Source organism: Echinops telfairi, unplaced genomic scaffold, assembly GCF_000313985.2.
Source record: "Echinops telfairi isolate 266 unplaced genomic scaffold, ASM31398v2 ScPeMD7_9;HRSCAF=40, whole genome shotgun sequence".
In the NCBI taxonomy this organism is placed as follows: Eukaryota; Metazoa; Chordata; class Mammalia; order Afrosoricida; family Tenrecidae; genus Echinops; species Echinops telfairi.
The window spans coordinates 3,125,022-3,151,988 of record NW_022103906.1 but is presented as its reverse complement, the minus strand read 5'-3'; positions in this window follow the sequence as shown (position 1 = coordinate 3,151,988).

Sequence of the window (26,967 nt, the reverse complement as noted above, 5' to 3'; positions counted from 1 at the left end):
CTGATACCCTGGGAATGATTAGATTCACTGGGCTTATTTTCTATTAAATTTTATTCCCTGTTTAGAGAAAACATTCTCCTAATCTTATCAAGAGCTACGGGAATGATTTTCTAATGGAACCAACCAGAGATATAGATGCTCTTGTTGCTATGTTACTAGGATTGTTTTCCACCCCTCCCTGTCCCAGAACTTGGAGCTCTGATGGCAGAGTGATTTATGCATTGGGCTGGCTAATCACAAGGTCACCAATTTGAACCCACCAGCCAGACCAAGGGAGAAATATGAAGCTTTCTGTCCCCACACATTCATAGCCTTGGAAACCCACAGGGGCCAGTCCCACCTTGTTCTATGGGGTTTCTATGAGTTGGAATCAACTCAATGGCAGTGATAGAGAGAGTCTAGTACCTTAGAGATCACCTGGAGTCACAAAGCTATTTGTTATAATAGTATGAAGCCCTTGGGATTGTTAATCACTTGCCCCAATTTCCCCACAAATATTTATTAAGGAAGTGATATATGGGAAGGGCTAAGCTGAGTACCAGAGAATTGACAGTGTGACTAGAAGACAGTGCCTACTCTTACCCTGAAACTAGCCACCCCACTATTCTTGGCAAAGTGATGGTTCAGAACTAGGTTTTCCTAATTCTAGGCCATATCTTCATCATTGCTTATCAAGCAATCACACTCCAGCGTCCATATGGCAGAGAAAGGGGGATTATCCATGTCCTTGCACCCAATTGAGGAGACATGGTGACGTACAGGACCACTGAGTCTGAAGTCTAAACCACCAGGTGCTCTATGGCAGAACGAGAAGACTTCTGCTCCCGCAAAGAGACGTTTGCTTGGACATCCAGATGCACGGTTCTACTCTTTCCTTTGGGTCACTATGATTTGGAGTGAGGGTTTTTTGGTTATTGTTTGGATTTTTGAGAGCCCAAGGGGTTGAAATAATGTATTTTGTCTTAAAACTTTATGTAACTGTTACTTCATAAAATATACAAGATTATTATAATATAAAAATCCCATTTAAAACCCTTTACTAATCAAATAATTTACCTTCTTGATTGTGTGACTGCAAGCAGCACAATACGGTATGTTGTGCGTCCATATATTGGCTGAGGTGGATCCCAGGGTGGGAACTTGACATTCTATTACACTATGTCTATGATCTATATAGTTTATTGTGAGCTCCTCATCCTTTCATAATTGAAGTGTAAATTTTTATGACAGCAGGAATACTTTTATTTTATTTTTTTCCTGCTTATCACAATGTAGTCTACAATTGTCTTCTTTTCATTATACAAGGACTAGGATTCTTGCGTAACTAAAACTCTAAGAAAACAGTGAATACTTCATTTCTAAGAGATACTATATTTTCAGCTCCAATGTATTGAATTCTAAGGTATTACATGCTTCATTGTAGAATGAATCAGTTATGGAAAGGCAGGGCTATGATAATAAGTACATTATGACACATTGCCAGCCCTACGCTTCAGCTTCAAATACACACATGCACACTGAGAGCGTGCCAGGTTCACGGCGTAGTTCTTCTTTCCCTTTGAGGCAGTCCTTGGGCTGAGACTGTACCTCTTTGAATCCCACTATTTCTGCCGTACCTTTCTAACCTTCCCTCCCCTGTGTTCTCCTGTGGGCAGTTAAGTGAAATGCCGGAGTAGCCTATGTCTTGCTCAACCTCTTTGAAGTCTGGATGAGCAGAGGCCACAGAGGAAGGCAGGAAGGAAGATGGCAGTGGTAATTGTCCGGTGCTAAGGAGGAGATGCCATTGTTCTTCAGAGACGCAGAGAGGACTCCTGATGCCTCTCATTCTCCAATAAGGGATGCAACCTAATTAAGGGCAATTAACCTAGCAGCAGGTACTAGGGTCCCGCAGGACACTTTACAGAAGAATCTGAGGGCAGCAGGGTTGCAAGATGTGAAAGTGGACAGTAGCGGTGGGAGCCAATCTCCCCTGGCCTCCAGCCCCATCTTCAGTAGCACTGCCTTCACTGACACAGGGACTCACTCACTTCTTTGAGCTCCTGTCACTTCATCCTTAAACTAGCTGCTGTCAAGACGATCCACCTGGGCGTGACTCGGCAGGTGTCAGAAGAGGCTTCTCAGTGGCTTCTCTGGAAATATATCGCTAGGCCTTTCTTAAAAGACTGTGTGGACCTGAACCTCCAATCTTTTGGTTAGTATCTGCGTTATCGGTTTGCACCACCTGGGGGTCCCCCCCACTGATTATTGAAAAGGTGCTACTGGTTGCTATCTCAAAGATTAGTTTGTATTATGTATTTTTATTACCTTCCTCTTTATCTACCCTCTAACCAGTAATTCACTCTCCTTTTGTCTCTCACTCTTGATAAATTCCAAACAACCTTTCTTTCAGTGAGAACACTATCTGTCAACATTTTATAAGAGCTGCCTTACACAATCCTCATCCTTTGCTTCTTGACTAACTTCACCCCCCACATGTTGCCCTCCTGGTTCATCCAGGTGACAAGATGTTTCACAGATCCATCAGTACTCTTTCACACTGAGTAGTATCTCATTGTGTGTACAGATCATAGTTTGTTTATCCATTCTTTAAATAATGGGAATTTATGTTGCTGTTTCCATATTTGTGCTATTTTATGGTAGCTTTAATGATTAAATGAGAACAAATATGCAAATGACTAAACGATGGGCGTGTTTGGGTCTTTATTATTGATCTTGCTCAGACTAAACTAAATTAAAAATTCAAGCCTAGAAAGATAGTTTTACTCTCAAAATAATCATATCATCTATACTAAATCCAAGAGCATCTGTAGCTTCCCATGCTTTCCAAGATATTCCATATCTGGAAAATTTTCCATAATTTAATCCCATGCCAGTGCTGTTGACTGAAATGTGTCATTACCTGGATAACATCAACTGTTATTTCAATATTCAATCCATGCACTCTTTTCTCTTACAACCTTCCCCAGGACTCCTTGATGGTCTATCAGTTATCTTTTCCCTTCCACGTTCTCAAAAATTGCCTTGGGCATGATTCCTTATCATAAGGCTTTGCACAGTATTCCTATCAGAGTACACACTCCCTGCCTCAAGCTGATTCTGACTCACAGGAACCCTATTAGACAGTGTGTTACTCTTAATGAGAGTAGAAAGCCTTATCTTTCTCCCATGGAGTGGCTGGTGCTTTGGAACTACCAACCTGGTAGGTAGCAGTTTATCACACACCACTGAATAGCACAAAGTGAATGCTATATACAAGTGAGGCAGTTATTTATTCATGACTATGAGTAGATTAGCTAGCAAGTGTTTTCCAAACCAAATATCCTTACTCTGGTGATAGGAATCCAGATTATAAGTATTAGTAAGTCAGTTGAATATGATCAGTTTTTCGAAGACTTACATCACACACTAAATTGAATTTCCTCATCACTAAAGGCTGAGCTAAACATTACATGACATTTTCTGATTTACATACTTGCACCCCTATGCCTACACCAACTATGTTTCCTCAAAAATATTTAACCACACACAGGTTGCTGGGTTATAATACGTCATAAGTCTGCTATCCAAGATTATGTGCATAAGAATACTTGCAACAAATTCTGAAAATAAAGAAATCTACAAAGTAAAAATAAATCAGGTAAAAACCGGATCCTGAAAATCTCCAGCCACCACCATCACCACAATGAATTCAGTTTTACAAGGGCTAGAATAAAGTATAATACAAATATCAGGGTTGCACAGGGTCACACATATGAGGGGACTTCAAAAAGTTTATACAATAATGGAACTAAACAGAAACAGAATGTTTCCAAATATTTTTTGAAGCTCCTGGTATTTAGTGCTCTCTGTATCTTCCCTGAAAGGCCCTGGTAGCTTAGTGCTTGCACATTGGGCTGCTAACAACAAGGTCCAGAGTTCAAAATCCCCAGTTGTTCTGAGGCATAAAGACTAGGCTGTCTACTCCCATGAAGAGTCACAGTCTCAGAAACTCACAGGAGGGGTTCTACTCTGTCCTATAGGGTTGCTCTGAGTTGGCATCAACTAGATGACTGTGAGTTTGGTGTTTTTGAGTTATTTTCCCCAAGGAAGAAAGGCCTGGTAATCTACTTCTAAATATCAGCCAGCGAACAGCCTATCGATCGCTGTTGCTGGGTGCCCTTACGGCAGTTCTGACTTACAGCACCCTCTCTCTGCACAATATAATAGAAGGTGGCCTGACCAGGGGCCGGCCTTATTACTGTTTCTCTGCTTGCGCCCATTGCTGCAGTATCAGTGTCATTTCATCTCCTCCAGGACCTTCCTCTCTTCTGCTGTCCCTCTACTTTACCAAGCATGATGTCCTTCTCCAGGGATGGATTCTCCTGACAATGTGGATCACAATGGTCTAATAATATTGTGTGTGGGGTCACCATGAACTGGGGACAAACATTTTGTCATCTAGAAACAGCAATAACAACATATCCTCTCCAAATAGAGCATATTTGTTTACTCCTTTTCTCCTCCATAAGTCATGAGATTTAAGTATGCTACAAGAACTACTCTGGGCAGGGTGGGGGAGATCTCTGAGCCAAAAGTAAACTCTGAACTTTGTGATTTGTTATTTCTTCCTAAATATACTGCAAGAAGAGGTTTAGTCTATACTTCCATTTTATTATTATTTTTGGCCATAAAAAAGAAGTGGTAGCATTATGCCCTACAGACTACAGTTTATATTTTATTTCTACTTTGTTTTCATTTTAAAATTCATTTTCAGATTCTATACATAATGACTTTTATCTACCTATTTATATGCCTAACATTCATATATACATAAGAATATATATATATTGGAAAGGAATGGAGAATTACTAGCAGCAAGAAGTAGTTACTATAATAGTTGTCCAGTCGCCTAGTTCCATGAACCTTATTATGAATGCATGGTAGAAATAGGATGTAGGACTGTGGTAGTTCTCAGCCTTCCTAATGCTATGACCCATTAATATAGTTCCTCATGTTGTGGTGACCCCCAACCATAAAATTATTTCTGTTCCTACTTCATAACTGTAATTTTACTACTGTTATGAATCATCATGTAAATTTCTGACATGCAGGATGTATTTTCATTGTTACAAATTGAACACAATTAAAGCACAGTGATTAATCACAAAACAATACATATTTATATATTGTAAAACATTTATTTCTAATCACAAATAAATGAAATTTTGTCTTAATGCCTGGTGTAGCATGGGTCTTAATATAACAACAGTAAACTACATTGTTACTTTTTGCGACAGTATGCATAGAAAGCCAATGTCAGGTTGAGATAACTTCTTTCTCACCTGATCAGAAATTCTTGAGGCAGTCCTTGCAAGAGCACAATGAAGATCATCTTCCACAACAAGTCTATTTCTATACTTAGACTTGGTAACCAACAAGTTGGAAATCCCTGTTGCAAAAAATATGTTGTTGGAAATGGAAGAAGGTACAACACAATCTCAGATAGAACAGGATATATTTGCAAACACTTGATTCAGAATTTTGTAACTGGCATTGTAGAGTAATCAGTTCTCGCTGCATTGCTATTAGTAAGTTCAATGACCTGCTCTTGTGCTGTCTCAGGAACATCTTCCACTTTGACTGTGATTGGGCTTCTGGCAAGTGCAAATGGGAAGTCAGGTAGATTTGGAAAATACGATGACATTACGTCTGCAAGCTTGTGCAAGTGTTCTTTCACAGAAATTATCATCATAATCCTTTTGTCTGGTTCAATGTCATGTTCTTCAAAGAAAGCACATAAGGTAGGCAACATATACATTTTATTTTCATCCAACTTTTTTTTATCTCTGAAAAGTTCTTTGAACTGCAGTCTTGCTTTCTGATTAAAAAATGTTTTGAGTTCATCACAAAGCTCAAAAGCATATTTTAAAACTTTTCCTCTAACAACCATCTTTCTTCAGTGTGAAGTTGCAGGGCATTATTTGGGGCATCCAATTCGTTGCACAGTTGTGAAAACAACTGACTGTTTAAAGTGCTCATCTTTACAAAATTGACAGAATTTATGATGCTTTTCAGGACTTATTGTAACGCTTGTGGCAGCATCTTCATGGCTAATACTTGTCAATGAAACACACAGTGAGTTCTAATGACTTTTGATGACTCCTTCAGTACCAAATGTTGAAATCCAGATCAACATCCTAGCATAGCTGGAGCACCATTAGGCAAACACCTTTTCCCAAGAGATCTTATGCTTTTTCAGAAATTAACCAGCTGTGTCAAATACACCACGTGCAGTAGTTGTCATATCAAGATGTTTGCAAAAAAGAAACTCATCTTTAAAGTCGCCATCTTTAATATACGGCACCTCATGTAAACCAGTAACTGTGAACAGTTTACGACACCTGTAGATTCATCAAGCTGGATGCTAAATATTGGAAATGGAGCAGATTTAATTTCCTGGATTACTTGATCAAGAATATCAGCAGACATGTCATCTATTCTTCTGTGCATAGTGTCGTTAAATAAGGAAATTGCACTCCATTTTGTAACAAATTTGTCTCTGATCATAACTCGAACAATGTCTTTGGCTGCTGGCAACAGTAAATCCTCAGCAATGGTGTGAAATTTCAGAGCTCGGGCAATTCTGTGTCACCAAATATGAAGCTTCAATGGCTGCTACGTTTTGTTTGTGATACTTGCCACCAGGATCAAGCCTGGCTTTCTTGAGTCCATCAGCTTTGCTTCTAAAATAGTTGGTATCATTGCTGGCAAAGCTCAGATGCTTGCTATCAAAATGGCATTTTAGTTTATTTGGCTTCATAGATTCAGCTGATAGCACTTCACAACAAATAACACATTGAGGTTTCTCAATTCCTGCTGTAATTATTGAGGTAAAACCATACTGTAAAAAGCCCTCACTATATTTTCTTTTCTTAACTTTCTTCTATACAGGATCCATCATCATGGGATGGTTTGCTACTGAAAATAATATATAACAATAGCTTTAATAATACAAAAGATGATACATGTCATAGTTCAGTCCATACAGTTCATTAAAGTCTCCTATGATTTACCATCCTGTGTTGTAGTTTTTTACATACCTGTTACTATCTCAAGGGGGCAGTATTAAAGTGAACCACAGCTGGATATAAAAAGACCAATCAGCATCCAGTTCCCATGGTACAGATTTTTCTTTGCAGTAGTTCATGATTTTATAGTACATGATTTTACATTGACCCAGTAATTATAATTCATGAAGTGTCATTTTACCTCCAATACTGTTGCTCTCAACACAGTAGCTGCTTTTAACAGTCACTACTTTCAACACAGCAGCTGCTCTCTACCCAGTAGCTGCTTTCTACACATGTGTGACTGGTTCTCATAAGTACATTATGGCACCAACCCTGTCATATACACCTGTGTTTGGACGGGGTATATATGATGAGATTGGCGTGATGATGTCATCATACCGGGTACTCTTATGTGAGTGTATCTGCTGTGAACGGACCTGCCTGGAGACGGATCAAGGAGCGGTGTCTTGGTTCCTAAGACCATCAGAAATATGTTTTCCAATGGTTTTAGGCAACCTCTGTGAAAGGGTCGTTCGACCCCCTAAGGGGTTGTGACCCACAGGTTGAGAACCCCTGATGTTGGAGGATGTAGGATTTAAAGATTCCAAATACTATTAGAATTGTTAGTGTAAAGCTTAAAATACACCCACAAATTACAATATGAAAATATATCAAACAGAGTACCTGGAAGAACATTTCCTGATAATTTCAAAGGAAAAAAATCTTGTACATACCCTCCCATAGAACACATGTCTAAACACTTTGTTAACCTAGAGTTTTTCTATAACTATATATCAAAATAAATGATTAATTCTTTTTGAAATCATAATTACTGCTTGGAGGTTTCATTCCCAGAGATTTACTTAATGTTTTGTTCTGTTGATCATTTGATGACACACCAATCACACTAGCACTTAATATCGAACTCAGAGACATTGTGTGAGGGTTAATTTCCTTTGTTAACATGGCTAGGCAAAGGTGCCTAGGAGTTTTGAAAACAAACAAACGATTGTGAGAATAGCGCAGGACTTAGTAGTGTTTCATTCTTTCATACATATAGTTGACACTGACTTCATAGGACCTACCCAAAACACGCTGCCGTTGGTATATGAAAAACCAAACCCTATAAACAAGGGAAAGAAATGCTGCCTTATGCTATATCACTGACACAATAAAATGCAGCTTGGACTGTTGTGATCTATAGGGTTTTAATTAGCTGATTTTTTAAAATACATCCCAAGGCATCTCTTCCTAGACTATCTCAGTGTCAAATCATCACTGAAATTTGTTGAGCATCATATCAAATGAAAGCCACCCTTGAGGGATAAGTTTTTGTTGTTCATAAGGCATATTGGCCAGAATTTGAACCCAGATCATCTACATAGAATGCAGGTATTATATGGCTGAACCACAAATGAACTCTTGAACAACTCAACCAAACCAAAACAAAGTTGTCGCCATAGAGTTGACTGCAACTCACAGCAAGCACATGTATGGAGAGTGTAGCTCGCCCACAGGCCTTCTTAGCCTGTGAACTTCTGAAAGCAGATTACCATTCTCTCAAGATGCCTGAGGAAGGTCTTACATTTATGATTTTTTTATTAGAAGTCAAGCATATATCCAATTGTACCACCCATGGATTCTGGACAACTATAAAGCAACTGAAATACAATTCATTTGAAATGAGTTGCTTTTAGAGATAAAGTCTCAAATGATATCACCTATAAAAAATGTTAAATAATTTTTTCCTTAATAGAGTCTCTTTATTTTTCTAGCTTTATCCTATTAAGCAGAAGAGTATATGAACAGGAGAAGTCAAACAGAGATAAAATAGAAGTATGAGTTCACATGCAATTATCATACCTATGGATCATGATGCCAGATGGATTATCCTCTTAAATATACACCTCAACTGATTGTCATACCCATTTTTTCTGATACAAGCCTTATGGCATCACCTGAGTAATATATTTTCAATGGAATATGGACTTCTAAATGAATGAATGCACACATTAAGAGTGAAGGAATTATCCAATTTAAATATACAACATCTATGCTAATTTGGAGGGGTTGGTTTCTACTCTTGTGCAGGTCTCCCTTGTCCTGTAGAGTCGCTATGAGTCAGAATCCACTTGACGGTGGTAGGTTTGGAGCTTTCTTGGTGGCATGGTGTTCAAAGCACTTAGTTTCTAAATAAAAGCTCAGCAGTTTGGTTCGACCCACAAGTCATTCCCTGGAAGGAAGATGTGACAACCTGTTTCTCTAAAGATTTGCAGTCTGAAGAAACCCTGTGGGGAAGATCTATTCGCACTTCTATGCTCACTCTGATTCTGTATCTATTTGATGGCAGCAGGTTTGGTGGTTTTGTTGTAATTGTTTTTGGTATACAATTCCTGAATATTATACACTCTCTTATCTCTAGATGTAAGATTACCTTTGGAAAGCAAACAAACCAACTTCAAACAAGCTATCTGCTTAATTAATGTAGAAAGTGCAGGGGCAGTATGGCAGAAATAGCTTACCACCTCAGCAGCTTATTTGGGACATTTTGTCTGGAAATATTTCAACCATCCATAATTTCTTATCCTTCTGGTGCACTATGCCAATACAACAAAAATTCATTCTTTAAGTGAAGACCTTGAATATATTGTAGTGTAGTTTATAAGGTTCATGACGGTTAAGCTCTGAATTGATTACTAACTGTTGCCCAAAGTATCCCATAGCAAATACCAGTCATTCAAATAATTATTTGCTAAATTAATGAATCTTGCAGGTAAATATATAACTCTTTTCAGAAATAATACAACACGTAGCTCTCCATATTGGAAGCCTGGTATAATATACACATTGCTTCATGATCTGAAAAGAAAGGGCAAACTTGATGAGACTATAATTGTATACAAGAGTTTTGAGAGTTCAAAGCCAAGATTATTATCAATTATAAGAATTTAGGGAAGAGTTCATTGATTTTGCCTTCAAATAGCCTCTTTAAAATCCCATAATAATGATAATTTCTCAAAATCACACTTGCAACACAGCAAACATAGAATAGACCCTACCCTAAACAGACTGTTGAAATGCACAACTATCCTGCTTACAAGGCAGCTATTTAAGTGTTATTTTAAGCAGCACATTCAGTAAACAGTAACACTTTAAAATCATCTTTAAGAGGCAGCAATCAAAGGAAGAGAATAAGAAAAAGACTGGTGGCAGATTGTAACATCTGTTAGTGATGTTTCAGCATTTGGGTCAGGCTGTTTGGGTCTCCCTAATGGCCAGGTATCATCTGTGCTACCTATCTACTTGCCCTCATCTTATGTACACGTTGGATCCTGTTGAGATGTAAATTCAGATTCAGTATATCTGGTTATGCATGCAATTTTTCACCAGATGATCATACCAGAATGAACTGGTTCTCATCCCTGGCTTCCAATTATTTTCAAATTTTCCTACAGAACATCCCTAAGGATATGCACTTTTGAAAAGGATGGGTGAAGTACAATCAAATTTAGGGTATATCTAAGATTCTGAAAGAATTGGAAGAAAACATGCACACATTGCTGTGCCATCTTATTTACTACTTCAATTCGAAAATGATTCCCCTCCAATTTTGTTTCCGAAGATTTCATATGTTTCGATAGAACGAATGGGTATGGGGAACAGTTTTGTCAATATAAAGGCACAGGGTTTTTGATCGTCAGTCATATTGCAAAGTGTGAATTTTTGAGGAAAGAGATACATCTGGAATTTTTGTTTGTGAATTTCTGGGGAGGAGCAAGGCACATCTGGAATGCATTGCAGATGTTTGTGGATTTATAACAGAGTCAGAGCTGTCGTAAAAGAGCTCAGTGATCAATACAGAGCAAAGCCAGTTGAAACGGTGAGAGAAAAGGCAGACATGAAGAAGGCCATGTGCTTGGGTTAATAAAATAATATAGATACATATAGACACAAGGACTAGTTATCATGCAAGGATATGCTTTTTTACATATTCACATGGTATGGTTGGCAAAATTATTTATGTTAACATCATTTATGAGCAACTTATGTCTTTAAAACTTGTTTATATTAAATATGTCTTCATTTAAAATCTATATCTTGTTGGTTGAAATATATATACATATTTCTCAAAATAGGCAATTTACCAAAATTGTTAAATATTCTTTGTGTCAAGGTCTTTGGGAAAGACAAACAATCATTCATTCAAAATGTATCATATCCTAGGCTTAGGATTGGAGACAGAAGAATTGATGCATATATTATAGTGCTGGAGGAGAATATTGAAATTATCATGGCCTACTAAGAGGACAAACTGATCTCTCTTGGAAGAAGCGCTGCCAGAGCGCTCCATAGAGGTTAGCATGGCAGACTTCGTATTGCATACTTTGGACACATTGTCAGGAGAGACCAGTCTCTGGAGAAGCGCATCATGTTCGGTCAAGTGTAGGGGCAGTGAAAAGGAGGAAGGCCGTCAAGGAGATGCATTTACACTGTGACTGGAACAATTGTGAGCACATCACAGGACCATGCTGTGCTTCATTCTAGTGTTCATCAGGTCGCTATGGGTTGGAACTCATTGGATGGCACCAACAAGGCTTAGGATCCATTATTAACAGCAACTTAACCCTTAACAATCCAGTTGCTCTTTAATATGTAGATGATACATTCAATAATCTCGATTAGAATACTTTGGATGACGTAATTATAACACTTTTTCTAAAATGAAAAAAAAAAGCTCTCTGAGGGAAATAATCTCATTGGATGATCATGAGTTCTACTTTAGAATATACCAATCTCATTGTGAAATCCAATAAAAGTGATAAGGGCATGAATAACTACAGTTACTATTCACTGTTAACTACATAGAGGGTCACTCTGAGTCCAAATAGACTGGATAGCAGTGAGTGGGCTTGTTTGCCTGTTGTTACTGTCATTGTTGTTTTGTTACGTTGTGTCCACTCAGGTCTGACTGACCAGTCATGCGCTGTCTTCACAATCATTGTTGGTTAGCCCATTGCTGCAGCTACTGGGTCAGCCTATCTAAGTGAGGGTCTTCTCACTTCTGCTGGTCCTTGGTGTAGCATGATATTCTTCTCCAGGGACAGGTTCCTCCTGATAACACGTCCACAGTATGTGAAACAAAGTCTCATCGCCCTTGTTTCTAAGGAGTATTCCAGCTGTACTTCTTCCAAGACAGATTTATTTGCTATCCAGGCAGCCCATGATTTATTCAACTTTACTGATATCGTAAGTCAGAAGTATCAATTATTCTTTAGTCTCATTTATCTGTGGGGTGAAGGGGAGGGGGATACCCCACAAATCATCACAGTTCCGGTAGGCGCAATTGCACAGCGATACTAAGTAAAGATTACAGTAAAGTCATAGAGAGCATGAGAGGTAGAGGAGAGATACTACATTAATGCAGTCAGACACATTACATGGTAGCATTGCTCACCTCAGCCCTGCTTAATGGTCCTCGTGGGGGGAACCCGGCCACGAGAGCAAGAGCAGCTTCGCAGCTTCGGCCACCGGGAACCGGGGAGCCTCTTCTGGCCCGAGAGCCAGAGAGGGTCCCGGGAAACCAGGACCTTGGAGAGCCTCTGGGGTGAGAGCTTCCCAGGCTCCAGAGAGAACTTTTCTTTATTGCTAACCACACATTATATCACTTTAGGGGGACATGATTATAGAATCACACATCACAGGAAGGGGCAGTACAATAGGCATACACATTGTAGGAAGGGGATCTATGATAGGCATAAGCAGTAACAGAAAAGGATGAGCTAGGGGTGTGCCTATAAGAATGGGAAGGTCTAGGGGTATACATGTGACAAGATGGGAGGACCCTAGATTCATGATGGCAGCCTAATCTTGGTCATCCTTGGGCAGGTTTGACCTCTCCGGTCTCTCCTACAAGGAAACAGACAACTACTATCCTTATCAGAAGGGTGTGGGCCATACTTGTTGTGGGATAAACAGTGGTGCCTACTTGGTCTAGACAGCTGATAACTCTCAGGGAGAATGACCCCTTATGACTTAAGTCCTTATGACTTCCAAGTGCATAGTCATTCTCAAGCAGCTAAATCTGGCATATATTTGGGGGAGACAACTTGGGAGAAATCCTGTTTCCCATATTTATCCATTTCCCAGTTTTTGCATGCATATCAAATGTAATATGCCTTAAGCCAAGTATACCTTTGACCACAAAGTGACATCTTTGAAGTCTTTTCAGTAGACAAACTCAATGCAATATATAATATGGTTTCTTGATTTCTGTCCAATTCATGTTAATTGTAGTTCCAAATAAAACTTAATTCTTGGCAACTTCGATCTTTTCTACATTTTATCATGATTGTTATCATTTTGTTACATAAAAGGACCATGCAAAAGGATTAGTTTGGACCACGCAAAAGGATTAGTTTCTTTTAAGTTGAGGTGCAATACACACTGAAAATTGTAGTCTTTGATGTTCATCATGAATTTTCAAGTTTTCCTTCATTTCAGAAAACAAGGGTGTGCCATCTGCGTATTACAGATTGTTAAAGAGCCTTCCTCTAATCCCTAAACCTAGTTCTTAATACTGTTCAATTCTTAGATTATTTTCCCAGCATACAGATTGAATAAGTATGATGAAATGATAAAACCCTTACAAACACCTTTCCTGATTTGAATCCACCCTTTATTCTGTTTGAACAACTGCCTCTTCGTCTGTGTAAAGGTTCCACATGACCACAATTAAATTTCTAGAATTCCTGCTACTTATAATTTGTTCACTTAGTCCATTTCTTTGGTAGCCAATAAAATACAGGTAAGCATCTTTCTGGTATTTTACTCTTGCAGCCAAGACCCATCTGACATCAGCAATTACATAATTAACCTGACCACAACAATAACCCATGTGCTAAGTGCTAGTGAGATAATAAGGGGGGTGGGGGTGACAGGGAGGGGGCAGAGAGAACAAATCCCAACCCGAGGAACCAAGAAGGAAGAGCCAGGAGAACCGCATTACAATTTGGTGAGAAAAAGGTCTGGGTGGGTAGGAAGAGATTATTTCTGTATTCAATGTACAGGACTGAAGTGGTAGTGCTTGATTTTTTCCCTGCATAAAAGCTTTTGGATTCATTCCTAAACTTGGATCTTATAAAAATTGTTATAACTTCCAATTTTATTTTTGTTTTATGTTTTTTAATCCACGAGTTAAAAGATGTCAAAATAGGAAAACAGGTTATCTACAGATAGAGTACAGAAAGACTTTCAAATCAGAATCCCTGGCCTAATGAATCCCAGCACAATGTCACAGCTGAAGAGAAAGTCTATTCATCTAGTCTTTCTTGTACCAATTCCCGAACATAAAAACAAAACAACAAACACAAACAGATGGTAACACAAACAAAATAAATGCTCTTCCAAGTGTTAGAAAATACGATTGAATAATACTTTGAATAGCATTATGATATTCTAATATCTTAAACACTCTTGTTTTTAATTTTTTTGCCTAAACTGGGAAAGTAAACCACAGAAACTATATCCATAGCCTGAGTGTTCAAAGATGTACCATTTCAGATCACCCATTTGCTTACTGAACAGTCAATAAATCTACAAAAGAGAGTTTATTTTGAAAGCTTCAGATAAACCCAAAAAGCGCCTCATATTTTGATGAGCCAAAGAATTCAAGAAGCAGTTCATCTGTGTCTCCATAGAAACAAGACATATTGAAAGGTGTGATACATTGTCAAAGGACTGAAAATTTTAAGCCTCAGCAGAAAACAGAAAAAAGCACCAGAAGGATTTTTAAACCAGAAAAACAAAATTAATTATTCATTCTCCACATCTAAAGCATTCAATTTCACTATAAATACTTTATTCACCATCCCTCCAATTAATTTTAGACCCACCTTACAATGCTGAGCCTGTTAAGTGGATTGGGGAGAAATCATTTTTAGAGTATAATTAAAGTTAAAATGCCTAGAATGATTTAACCTTCAGTTGCTGAAAGCTTTAATCATGTTTAAAACACCCTTTCAGCTTGTATTAAGTTTCTACCTCCTAAGAATCTTGACTAAGCAGGAGCTTAGTCCCCATGAGAGCTATTTCCCTAGATACACTTTAGAGGTTAAGGAAGAACAAACTTTCCTCAACTCATCCCAAATTTCCAGGAAGTGGCAAAGTAACCCCTCAAGACGTCTCTCATCGGCATTCATATATAAAGTGTAACTAAAGGTGGAGGTACAAACTTCAGTCACTTCCTTCCTTTAAGTTTTCAGCACTTCAAATATTAATACTCACCTAAGCCTACTGGCCCCCAAACCTTTATTTTAGAGATGAATTGACCAGAAGAAGCAAGTAACTGTTACAATTGATACAGTAAGTTGGTGATCTGGGCTAAGGCCCAGGTTAAAAGATTTTCAGCTCAACGCTCCTCTGTTATACTCAGTCTATAAAGGTACCTGGATTCTCCTGTCTGAACCCTCCTGAGACATTAGCGACTATCAGAGTCTTCATGATTACCATGATAGCTACATCTCCCCTCCCCTGTCCTCCCTTGGCTTTCTCTTCTCCAACCTTCTAGCTCTTGAAATTTCTGAAGCAATGAAAGCTGAAAACTCAATATAAAGCAGTATGACGTTAATTATGAGATTCAAGCAACAGCTCAGGAAAGCCTGGTTTCTAAGGCATGCTCCCTGGAGAATGGACTCTTCTCCTCTGAAAATATGCGCAACCTGTGCAGGAGGACAGAGTTGGCACTCTGCCCTCTACAATATCCCTTCTTTCTGCAGTGAGCCTCCTGTGCCAAGCTACAACTTTCATGCTTCCAAGCATTTTTTCACACTTGACACATTTTGCAGAAAAACAACTGAGGACATGAAAGGATCCCAGTTACTCACTGGGAAAGCAAGGATCCCGTTTGTTCATTTCAAAAGCAAAAAATAGGTCTCAAAGAGAGCCAGGGCAGTCAGTCCAAGATATTTCAAATAACCACCCAACAAGCACAAAAGCCGGGTCAGCTGCATAATTTGCAGAGCCCAGAGCAAAATGAAAATATGTGACTCTTTATTTATGCTCACACACATATTCACTCACAAGGGACTTCAAAAAGTTTTGGGGGAAATGGAATTAAAAAAGAATGGAATTTACCTCAAATTTTTGAAGTTCCCTTGTGTATGTATATAGATAAATTTCAAGACGATGATTGCAGAGCCTACAGCTAGGGTCTTTCTGAGGATGAACCTGGGAGACTGTACAGATCATGCCCATGAAGCTGGCACTGCATACCCCAAACCTGCTGACTCTCGTGTGGGCATTCCTGAGCCAGGCCCAGGGAGCAGCAAGAAGGAATCTGTTTACCCAACAGAAAGAGGTCAAATGGGTCAAGTTGTTTATGATACAGATATTATGCAAGCTCAAAGTGGCTGTCTCAGGTACAGCAGACTGTGCATGTGCAAAAGGTGAACTCACGCCAGAGTGTGTTCAACTCCTGAGGTATGCACGCAAAGACACTGCTGGCTAACATTGTGTTTTACTGTAATAGTGTAATAATTAGAAAATAAAACCTAAATAGAAAAACCAGTCAATTAAATGAAAAGACCTACAGACTTTGAGAAGCTAAGCACAGGTCTTTAGCATGTTGAGCTCTCTATTAGAGAAAAGAAAGAGGAATAAAGAAGGGGGAAAGAACCAGACGGAGAAAGTGGGAAAAGAGGAGACATTGGAAAGGAGTCAAAAATGGAAAGGAAGGGGAAGCATAGGGAGGAGTGCCTGGGGAGAGGGCAGGAGGGGACAGTGCTGACTATCAGGCGTCATTGAGAAGGACTAGACCCAGAGTGGCCCTATACCCTACTGAACCAATCAAGACTAGTCCCATACCATCTTCTCATTGTTCCTATGCTTGAGCACATTGTCGCAGCCACTGCCTCAATCCATCTCCTTGCGCTCCTTCCTCAATTTTGCTACCCCGGTAAAATTGGCAACAGTCCCAACACCAATCAACATTATTTTCTTCTTGTGGTTACGTGCCATAAAGTTAGTTCTGACTCAGTGTGAATCTAAGTATTATAGAATGCAACACTTAACCACCCCAAACCATCTTCACAAGCTTTTTAAATGATTCAGTTTGTTGTGTCCATTGAGTTTATTGTGAGTATTGAGTCACTGTGTCAATCCACCTCTTTGAGGTTCTTCTTTGTCACTGATCTTGGTGCTATATTGGATTGCTAAATGTAAAGTCAGTAATTTGAAACCACTATTGACTCCCTGGAAGAAAGATAAAGCTTTCTGTTAGCATTAAGATATATGGCCTTAGAGAGCCACAGGGGTTAGATCTACGCTGCTCTATAGAGTCATCACGATTTGGGATCACTATGGCAGTGAGTTCCACTTTATCAAGCAAGATGTACTTCATCACGGACTGTTCTCTCCTGAAAACATGTCCAAAGTATGTGAGACAAAGTCTCACCATCTTCACTTCTAATGAGAATTCTCTCCACTGACTATTTTTCTTCCAAGACAGATTTATCTGTTCTTCTTATGTTCAAAATTTCCTTTATGTCCTCCTTAAAACAAAGCAGCAGGACTTGGGCAGAGATACTACTTCCATAAGTGCCTTTAAAGAATCCCCGAAAGTCTGATAAATAATGAAAGATTAATAGAGATATGATAAATGTTTATATGAATGAATCAATCAATCAAAAGGGGACTGATAGGTTGTAAAAATGTTCTCTAATGTCTTCCCTCTGGATAACAGTTCTCATTGGAAGTAGGAATTGGGCTTTCAATTTGCTAGGATAAATGATAAAATCCCACAAAACACAGCCTATCTCTCTCTCCTTCAAAAATCTCATTTTTATCATTATATCAACCAACATATTGTTCAGAAGAACAACATAATTGAATCTGGAAATCAGTACACACTTATGATTTTGTCAGCAAATTTACAAAACACCCATTTCCTATTCAAATATGGAAGAAAAACCCTTCTGGCGCATCGGCTGCATTGTCCAAAGGACTCTCAGACTCTGCAGAATCCCCATCCGGGGCCTGATGCAAAAGGAGAGACTTCTTGATAACTCAGATAAGGCAAGGAGAGTGCCATCTGCACCCATGAAGCTGGGAACAAAAAGGATTAAGTTCGATCTAGGCCCACACTTAGTACACAAAATGATCTTCCTCAGGAAGACAGCGCTTAGGAAGGGAAGAGGACATTGGTTTTAAACACATGATGCTGTGCTCCTGGCATGTTTGTGCAAAGGACAAGAGCTGGTATTTGGTCTGAAGGCTTTTGGGATTGTTGTTGCTATTATTTTGTCAGTACCTAATGTATCTAAAGAAGTAGTGTTACCTGTTAAAATGAGAGGTTGGGGATGAATTGGGTAGAAGATGGAAGAGAATAAAGTTCTGATAGGTTTATCTTTGTAGACACTCTGGAAAGGTTATAACTAAACTACTTGCACACTGCTAACAATGTCTATGTAAGTGCTACCTGAAATCTAAAAAGCACAGTAATTTTACAATAGTGTTGAATTTTAAAGACTATATAAATGAGTCAAGTTGTGATTCAATATCACTATCTGACAGTACCATTGGTGATCTGCTAGAAGAAAATGCAGGAGGGAAATTCACTGCCATCAACTCAATTCTAACTTGTAGAGATCCTATATAGCCCTGTATAACTGCCCTTATGGATTTCTGAGACTGCAAATATTTACAGGGTCAGAAATTCTAAATTTTTCTCCTTTGGAGCAGCTGGTAGATTTGAACCTGGATCATGCAGCTAGCAGCCCAACAAGCAACCCATGACTCTATCGGCATTTCTTTCAACTACTAGAAAAAGTGGAAATAAGCCATACACATGCTAATTCCTGTTTAGAAAGTTTGGGTTTATCTGGCCACTACAACCCTTCCATACTATCTAAACCTTCTCCTACAATAGAAAAATAAAATAAAAACACAAATACATGGGTATGTAGAGTCCTGATGGTGTAGTGGTTACATGTTGGGCAACTAACCAGAATGTCAGAGTTCAAATCCAGAAGATTAAAAGGGGGCTTTTTACTCCTGTAGAGTGTAAAAGTCTAGGAAACTCACAGGGCCACTTCTACTCTGTCCTATAGGGTTCTGACTCGGTGGCAGTGGGTTTGGTTGGGGTAGTAGATTCATGTTGTTAGATGCTTCGGAGTCATTCTACCTTAATGGCAACCATACACACACCAAGCTTTCATGTACCACCCTCTCAGTCACTGCAGTTTGAGCCCATTGTTTCAGCCACCATTCAATTCCTTCTCTCTGGGGCTCTTGCTCTTTTTCTTCGTCTATTTTTCCAAATATGGTATCCTTCTCTAGAGACTGGTTCCTGCTGATAATATGCCCAAAGTATGTGAAATGACGTCTTCACATGATCGTTTTTAAGGGGCATTTCTTCCAAGACAGATTTGCTCAATCTTCTGATATAATCAAAATTCCTTACCAACACCATCGTTCAAAGGCATCAAATATCACCTCTCTCCCTTATTCATTGTCCAGTGTTCACATATATATGAACCAACTGAAAATACTGTTTGGTTCAGGTACATCCTAGTTCTCAAAGTAATATATCTGCTTTTTAACACTTTAAAGAGTTCTTTTGCAGTAGATATGCCCAATATAACATACCTTTTATTTATTTATTTATTTATTTATTTTTACCTTTTATTTTTTAACTGGTGCTTCCGTGGGCATTGACTATGAATCAAGTAAAATGAAATCCTTCACAAGTTCAATATTTTCACTGTTTATCATTGATATTGAAGTCATTGATCTTTGTCAGTAAGTGGTACAAGCCATCTTTAATTTCAGCAGGCACATTTGTATCATCTGCATATTGTCAGTGTTAATAGGTCCTTATCTTATCTGGCTTCATTTTTCTTCACGCAATCCAGCTTCTTCAATTATTTGCTCAGCATATAGAATGACACACACTTTCCTATCTTTAAATCATGCAGTGTCCTCTTGTTCCATTTCAACAAGGTCTCTTAGTGTCTACTCTTATGCACAGCTTCCACAAGAGCGCAATTAAGAATTCTACGATTCCTATTCTTCACATTGCTATCCAAAATGCAATGTCTCTGCACAGTTGCTAAAACACCAGTAAACAGCTTTCTTTTTCTTTTTCTTCTTTTCTTTTCTATTTTTAATTTTAATAAATCATTTGTTTGGGGGATCTTATACCTCTTATAACAATCCATACATCAATTTATCAAGCACATTTGTACATAAGTTGCCATCAACATTTTATTTCTACTTGAGCACTTGGTAACAGCTCTTTTTCCCCGTTCCTCCCCCCTCTCCCACCCTAGTGAACCATTAATAATTTATAATTTTTTTTCATATTTTACAATATCTGCTGTCTCCCTTCACCCTTGTCTATGTTATTCATCCCCCTAGGGTGGGGGGTGGAGTTGTACATGAATCATTGTGATTGTTTCCCCCTTTCTCTCCCCGACCTCCTTCTGATTCTCCTGGTATCACTACTCTCTTTATTTGTCCCTATGGATTTATTTGTCTTGGATTCTGTGTTTTGAGGCCTCTTATCTGTACCAGTGTACACACTCTTATATAGCCAGATTCTTAAGATAGAACTGGGGTCATGATAGTGAGGGTGGGTGAAGGAAGCATTAAAGAACTAGAGGAATGTTGTGTGTTTCATTGGTGTTATATTGCACTCTGGCTGGCTCTCCACTTCCTTGTGACCTTGTGAGGTGATGTCCAGTTTTCTACAGATGGGCCTTGAGTCTCCATTTTGACCCCCATTGTTTGCATCAAAATGGTTTGTTTTGGGTCTTCTGATGCCTGATACCTGCTCCCATCAGTATCTCATGTTCACACAGGTTGGTGTGCTTCTTCCATGTAAGCTTTGTTGCTTCCTTGCTAGATGGCTACTTGTTTAACTTCAAGCTTTTAAGACTCCAGATGCTATGTCTTGTAATAGCTGGGAAGCATCAGTTTTCTTCACCACATTAGCTTATGCACCCATTTGAAACAACTGTCTTATATCCATTGCTTTCAGCAAAGTCCTTCTGGTGTCAGGAAAGGTATTCCTTGTTCTATGCCCTCTTCTGAATCTAGCATAAATATCTGTAAGTCCGTTTTGATGTATTTCTGGAACCATTTTTGAATTATATTCAGAAAAGTTTTACTTAAGTGCAATAGTAACGAATATTTTTCATTAATTTTCATATTATGTTGGATTACTTTGTTTGAATAGGCACAAGTGTTATCCTCATCCAGTTGGTTGCCCAGATATCTTTTCCAAATGTTTTGTCAGAGATGAATATTTCTTCTAGCATAGATTGATAGGTAGGTTGGTTGGTAGATAGATAGATGATAGATAGAGCAATTTTTTACTCTATATCTAAAATATATATGTGCTGCTAGAATTTTCAGCAGAATTTACTGAGATTTGGACTACTATGGTAGATACAGAAGATTATAAGATCTGTTTAGGGTATTGGAATATTTTTAGAATGTAGACTGGTATCTGACCATGGAGACAGTTCTAAATAGCCAATATATCTTCTTATGGATGAGTTTGACTAGTGAAGATTTTGAAGCAGGCATTGATGAAGTAAAGTCCAGATCTAACAAACTGATTCTCGAAGTAGTGAGAAAGTTGAACTATAGTGGAATTGGACTAGAAATTGTAAGACCAGTCAGCAAAGTATTATTATAGTTTAGTCAATAGATAATGAGATCCTAAATAGTGTAAAGAAATATGTTGTAGAACAACCCCACACAGAGGGCAACAAAGAGAAAACAGCCCCCAAGATAACATTGGTTTAAGGATGGAAAGAAGTCAAGAATGTACCACACACATGCACAACACACTAAGAAAGGGAGATAGGAAAACACCCAACACAAAAGGTATAAGATAACATCACAGAGTCCACAGATGGAGATAATAACCCTGAATATCAATGGACTGAATTCAGACATTAAAAGACTGAGACTAGCAGATTGGCTTAGAAAACACAACACATCAATCTGCTGCCTACAGGAGACACATCTAAAGGCTACAGACAAAAATAGGTTGAGAATAATAGGCTGGAGAAAAATATACCAAGAAAACAGTAATTCAAAAAAAGCAGGAGTTGCAATCCTAATCTCAGATAAAATTGACTTCAAAGTACAAACCATAAAAAGAAATAATGAAGGACACAATATAATGCTCAAGGTAACAGTAGACAAAGAACCACTAAGCATTTTAAAGATATATTCCCAAAACGAGAGACCCACTGAATACGTCAACCAAATGCTCTAAAAGAGGAAAAAAAGAAATCAGAGGCTCAACAATTATAGTAGGTGACTTCATTCAATACAGGGCCATCTGAGAAAGATTGATCAAAGGGAAAGAAACTCAACAAGGAGGCTAGAGATCTAGACACTACAATTAGACAATTTGACCTGATATTTACACAGCTCTTCAACTAAATACAAAAAAAACCCTCACATTCTTTTCAATCCCACATGGCACATATTTGAAGATAGACCACATGCTGGGGCATAAGGCAAATCTGCATAAACTTAAGCACATTGGTATCATACAGACCTCTCTCTGACCACTGAGCCATAAGGCTGGAAATCAACAAAAGGAAAATGAAGAAAACAAGAGCAAACAATTGGAGGTTGAATAACAATTGCAAAAGGGGTGTGTGCTGGCCCAGATCAGCGATGAAATTAGGAAATTTCTAGAAACCAATGATAAAGGGAACATGATGTACTAAAACTTATGGGACACAGCAATGACAGTTATCAGAGGAAGTTTCATAGCAATGCATGCACATATGGAAAAGGAAGAGAGACTTGTGATCGATACTCTGGCACAAAATTTACAGCAACTAGAGCAGAGTCATCAGGACAATCCTTCTAATATAAAAAGAAAAGAAATAATAAAAATCAGGGCTGAGATTCAGAAGAGGGAAAATAAGAAAATTATGGGATAAAATAAGGCTGCTAAAAGTTGGTTCTTTGAAAGGATAAACAGAATCGACAGACCACTGGAAAACCTAACCAAAGAAAGGAAAACAAATTTCAACAAGGATGAGGGATAAAAGAGGGGACATTACAACATACCCTGATGAAAGCAAAAGTATACTTACACAGTACTACAAAGGACTGTACTCCAATGAATTCAACAATTTGGAAGACCTGGACAAATTATTGGAAATACAATCTCTCCATAGACTATTCCCAATGGACATCAAGAATCTCAACATACCCATAGCAAGAGAAGAAATAGACAAGGTTATCAAGGGATTACCAACAAAAAAATTCCCCTTGACCAGATGGCTTCACAGGAGAATTCTACCAAGTTTTCAGAGAAGAATTGACACCAATCCTACGCAACTCTTCCAGAACATAGAAAAAGATGGCAAAGTCCCGAACTCCTTCTATGAAGCTAGTGTATCTCTGATACAGAAACTGGGCAGGGATCCCACAGGAATCGAGAACTACAGACCAATATCCCTAATGAACATCGATGCAAAAATCTTTAACAAAATACTGGCCAATAGAATACAAAAGTATATAAAATAAATAATTCACCATGACCAAGTGGGATTCATACCAGGGATGCAGGAATGGTTCAACATACGAGAGACCATTAGCATCATTTTCCACATTGATATGAAAAGTTATATGAACATAATAATATTGATAGATGCAGAAAAAGCATTCAACAACATCTAACACCAAATCCTGCTTAACATACTCAAGAAGATAAGAATGGAAGAAAAATTCCTCAAGATAATACAAGCTATATATGAAAAACCAACAGCCAATGTGGTAGTTAAAGGAGAAAAGACTAACACAATCCCAGTAAAAAAGGGTACCAGACAAGGATGCCCCTTGTCCCCACTCTTGTTTAACATCGTACTGGAGGTTTTAGCTAACAGCATAAGAAAAAGAAAAGACATCAAATGTATTCACTTGGGGAAGGAGGAGGTGAAACTATCATTATTTGCAGATGATATGATTTTATATATGGAAAATCCCAAAAGCTCCACAAGGGGAATGCTGGAAGCAAAATAGGAATATGGCAGAGTGGCAGGATAAAAGATCAACAAACAAAAGTCTATTGGACTGCTATACACATTGGATAAGACCGCAGAAGAGGAGCTCAAAAGGTGTACCCTTCACTATAGCCAAGCACAAATTTAAATATCTAGGGATATACCTGACTAAAAGAACAAAATATTTATATGAGACAAACTACAGAAAACTATTACAAGAAACCATGAGTGACTTAATAAATGGAAGAATATCCCATGCTCATGGATTGAAAGACCCAATATAGTAAAGATGTCAGTTCTGCCCAAGGCACTATATAAATTTAATCCACTCCTGATACAATTACCCTCATCTTTCTTCAAAGAAATGTAAAAATTGATTAGCAACTTCATATGGAGAGGGAAGAAGCTCAGAAATAACAGAGAACTCTTCAAGAAGGACGGAGTGGGGGGGCTTGCTTTACCTGACTTTAGCACATATTATACAGCCACAGTGGTCAAAACTGCATGGTATTGGTATACTGACAGATACACAGACCAGTGAAAAAGAACTTAAAACCCAGAAATGGAATCATCAACATACAGACAACTGAACTTTGATAAGGGTCAACAAAATATCAAATGGGAAGCGGATGCCCTCTTCAACAATTGGTGCTGGAAAAAAATGGATATCTACCTGCAGAAAAATGAAGCAAGACCCTTCTCTCAATCCATGCACAAGAATAAACTCAAGGCGGATCACAGACCCTGAGGTAAAACTCCCAGACTATTAGGGCCATCAATGAGGGAATTGGGACAAGCCTGAGAACGTTGGTGCAAGGAATACATAGGCTATCAGAAATAGGGAAGGACACAAATACAGATGAGTCACAAATTGACAAGTGGGATATACTGAAGATAAAACACCTGTGTCTATCAAAAGAATTCACCAAGTGAGTAATAAGAGAGACCACAGACTGGGAAAACATCTTTAACAATGACACATCAGACATAGGCCTTATTACCAAAATCTACAGTACTCTGCTAGCTTACAAAAAGAACAAAAACAAACAACTAATTGCCCACTGTGGAGGTCGGCAAAGGACCTGAACAGAAGTTTCACAGGGGCAAAATCTGAATGGCCAATAAAAATATGTTCCTGATCATTAGCCATAATAGAAATGTAAATTAAACAATAAGATACCCCAATGAGTGAAGGTTGGCTGAGAAACAACATATTCAAGAAAATAATTATGAAGCTTATATATTTTGGGGCAGGGGATTCTTTTGCATGTTTTTCCACTTAGTAAGTAGAGAAGTAAAGACTGAATAATTTGTGATGGAGATCTCAGGTGAGTGAAGGGACACTAGCTATCCCCCCCCCCCAAAAAAAAAAAAAAGATATTTGGAAAACTATGGGGGAAGAATGCATTCATGCTTTCAAATTGTTTTATGTTAATAATGTGAACAGTAAGATCTGCATATGAAATACTGGAAATCAACACTTTTAAATAGATATTTAACCTCTTACCAATTCCATCGAGACTTAGCTGAAATAGAAAATTTGCTTTATTTTACAACTCAATAAGGAGCTTTTGCCATGTACTAAAATCATACTTAGTTAGATTGAAAAGGAAAACCTCAAAATTGTGTAATTTTGCATCCTACCAGGAATATGAGCACAGTGCTTTATAAGCCACTGAGACCCATGAGTCACTTTCTATATTAGGAAAAATTCATTGTGGTGCAGAATTAGACTTTCTTTTTTCATTAAGGTACATTCATATTTTTGATATCTAACTTTTGGAACTAAATGTAATTGCTGAATTGTGTTCTGCTGCTTGCACATGAAATTAATGCCATTAAATTATCTTTCTAATGATCTACTCTACAATTGTGTGCCACAACAAAAAGTCTAATAAATATCATGTCATTTTCCCCCAGAATAGACAACTTGTAAAATACAATATGATTCTTAGTCTAATCATGAAAGTATGGAAATTACTAAATTTACATTGTAATTTATAGATTCATATTATTTATGTATTTTTCACATGTATAAGCTTCATGAAACAAACAAGCTCAGTTTAGTATATTCTAAGGATAAAATTGGGTAATGTAATCAACACAATCTGGAAATTCATGAACAAGCTACAATGACTTCAAAAATCACTGATGCTCTCTGTTATTTTCCAAAAATAAGCACAGGAGAATTAGAAGTGAAGATGGATGACCTCCTCTTCCCAAGTTCTCTAAAAATGTTTACATCTTCCACTTGTATCCTGCACCGCCATGCCTTCTGCACAGGGGTCTCAGAAGACAGAATTTACCCTGGTTTTTAGTGACTATCAGCTGAAATCAACCAGATGGCAATGTGTGTAGAGGTCTGATGTTTGAGTCACATCACATCCCTTATAAGATCCTATATGGAAAAATTCCTTTTGCAATTTTTCATGTTCTCTGCCAAAATTGAAATCTTAACGAAAACACACGAACAAAACAAACACGTGTCTTTGACTGAAAGAGAAATCCAAAAGGACAGATAATTGAATATGTCTCTATTTGCCTTGGGTGCCAGGAAACCCAGTGGCACATTAAGGGTAGCAGTGAATTTTGGACAATTTTTCCTCAAGCTTTTTGAAATATGTACAAATATACCTTCTTCATTTGTAATAGTTTTTTACATATATTGTAACATACCAATATAATTTTTGCATCAATAATAAATTGTTTAAAATGATGACTTACAAGGTACATTCAAAAAAGTGAATATGATGAGGAAACATCTAATTTCTATCCTACTCCTGTTTTTAAATGGCAATAGGAAAAGCCCACATTGAATTGTACTCTTTCTAAAGAAGTCTCCATGAGTTATCTCTAAATTGTGTCCTGGTGAGTCAGAATCA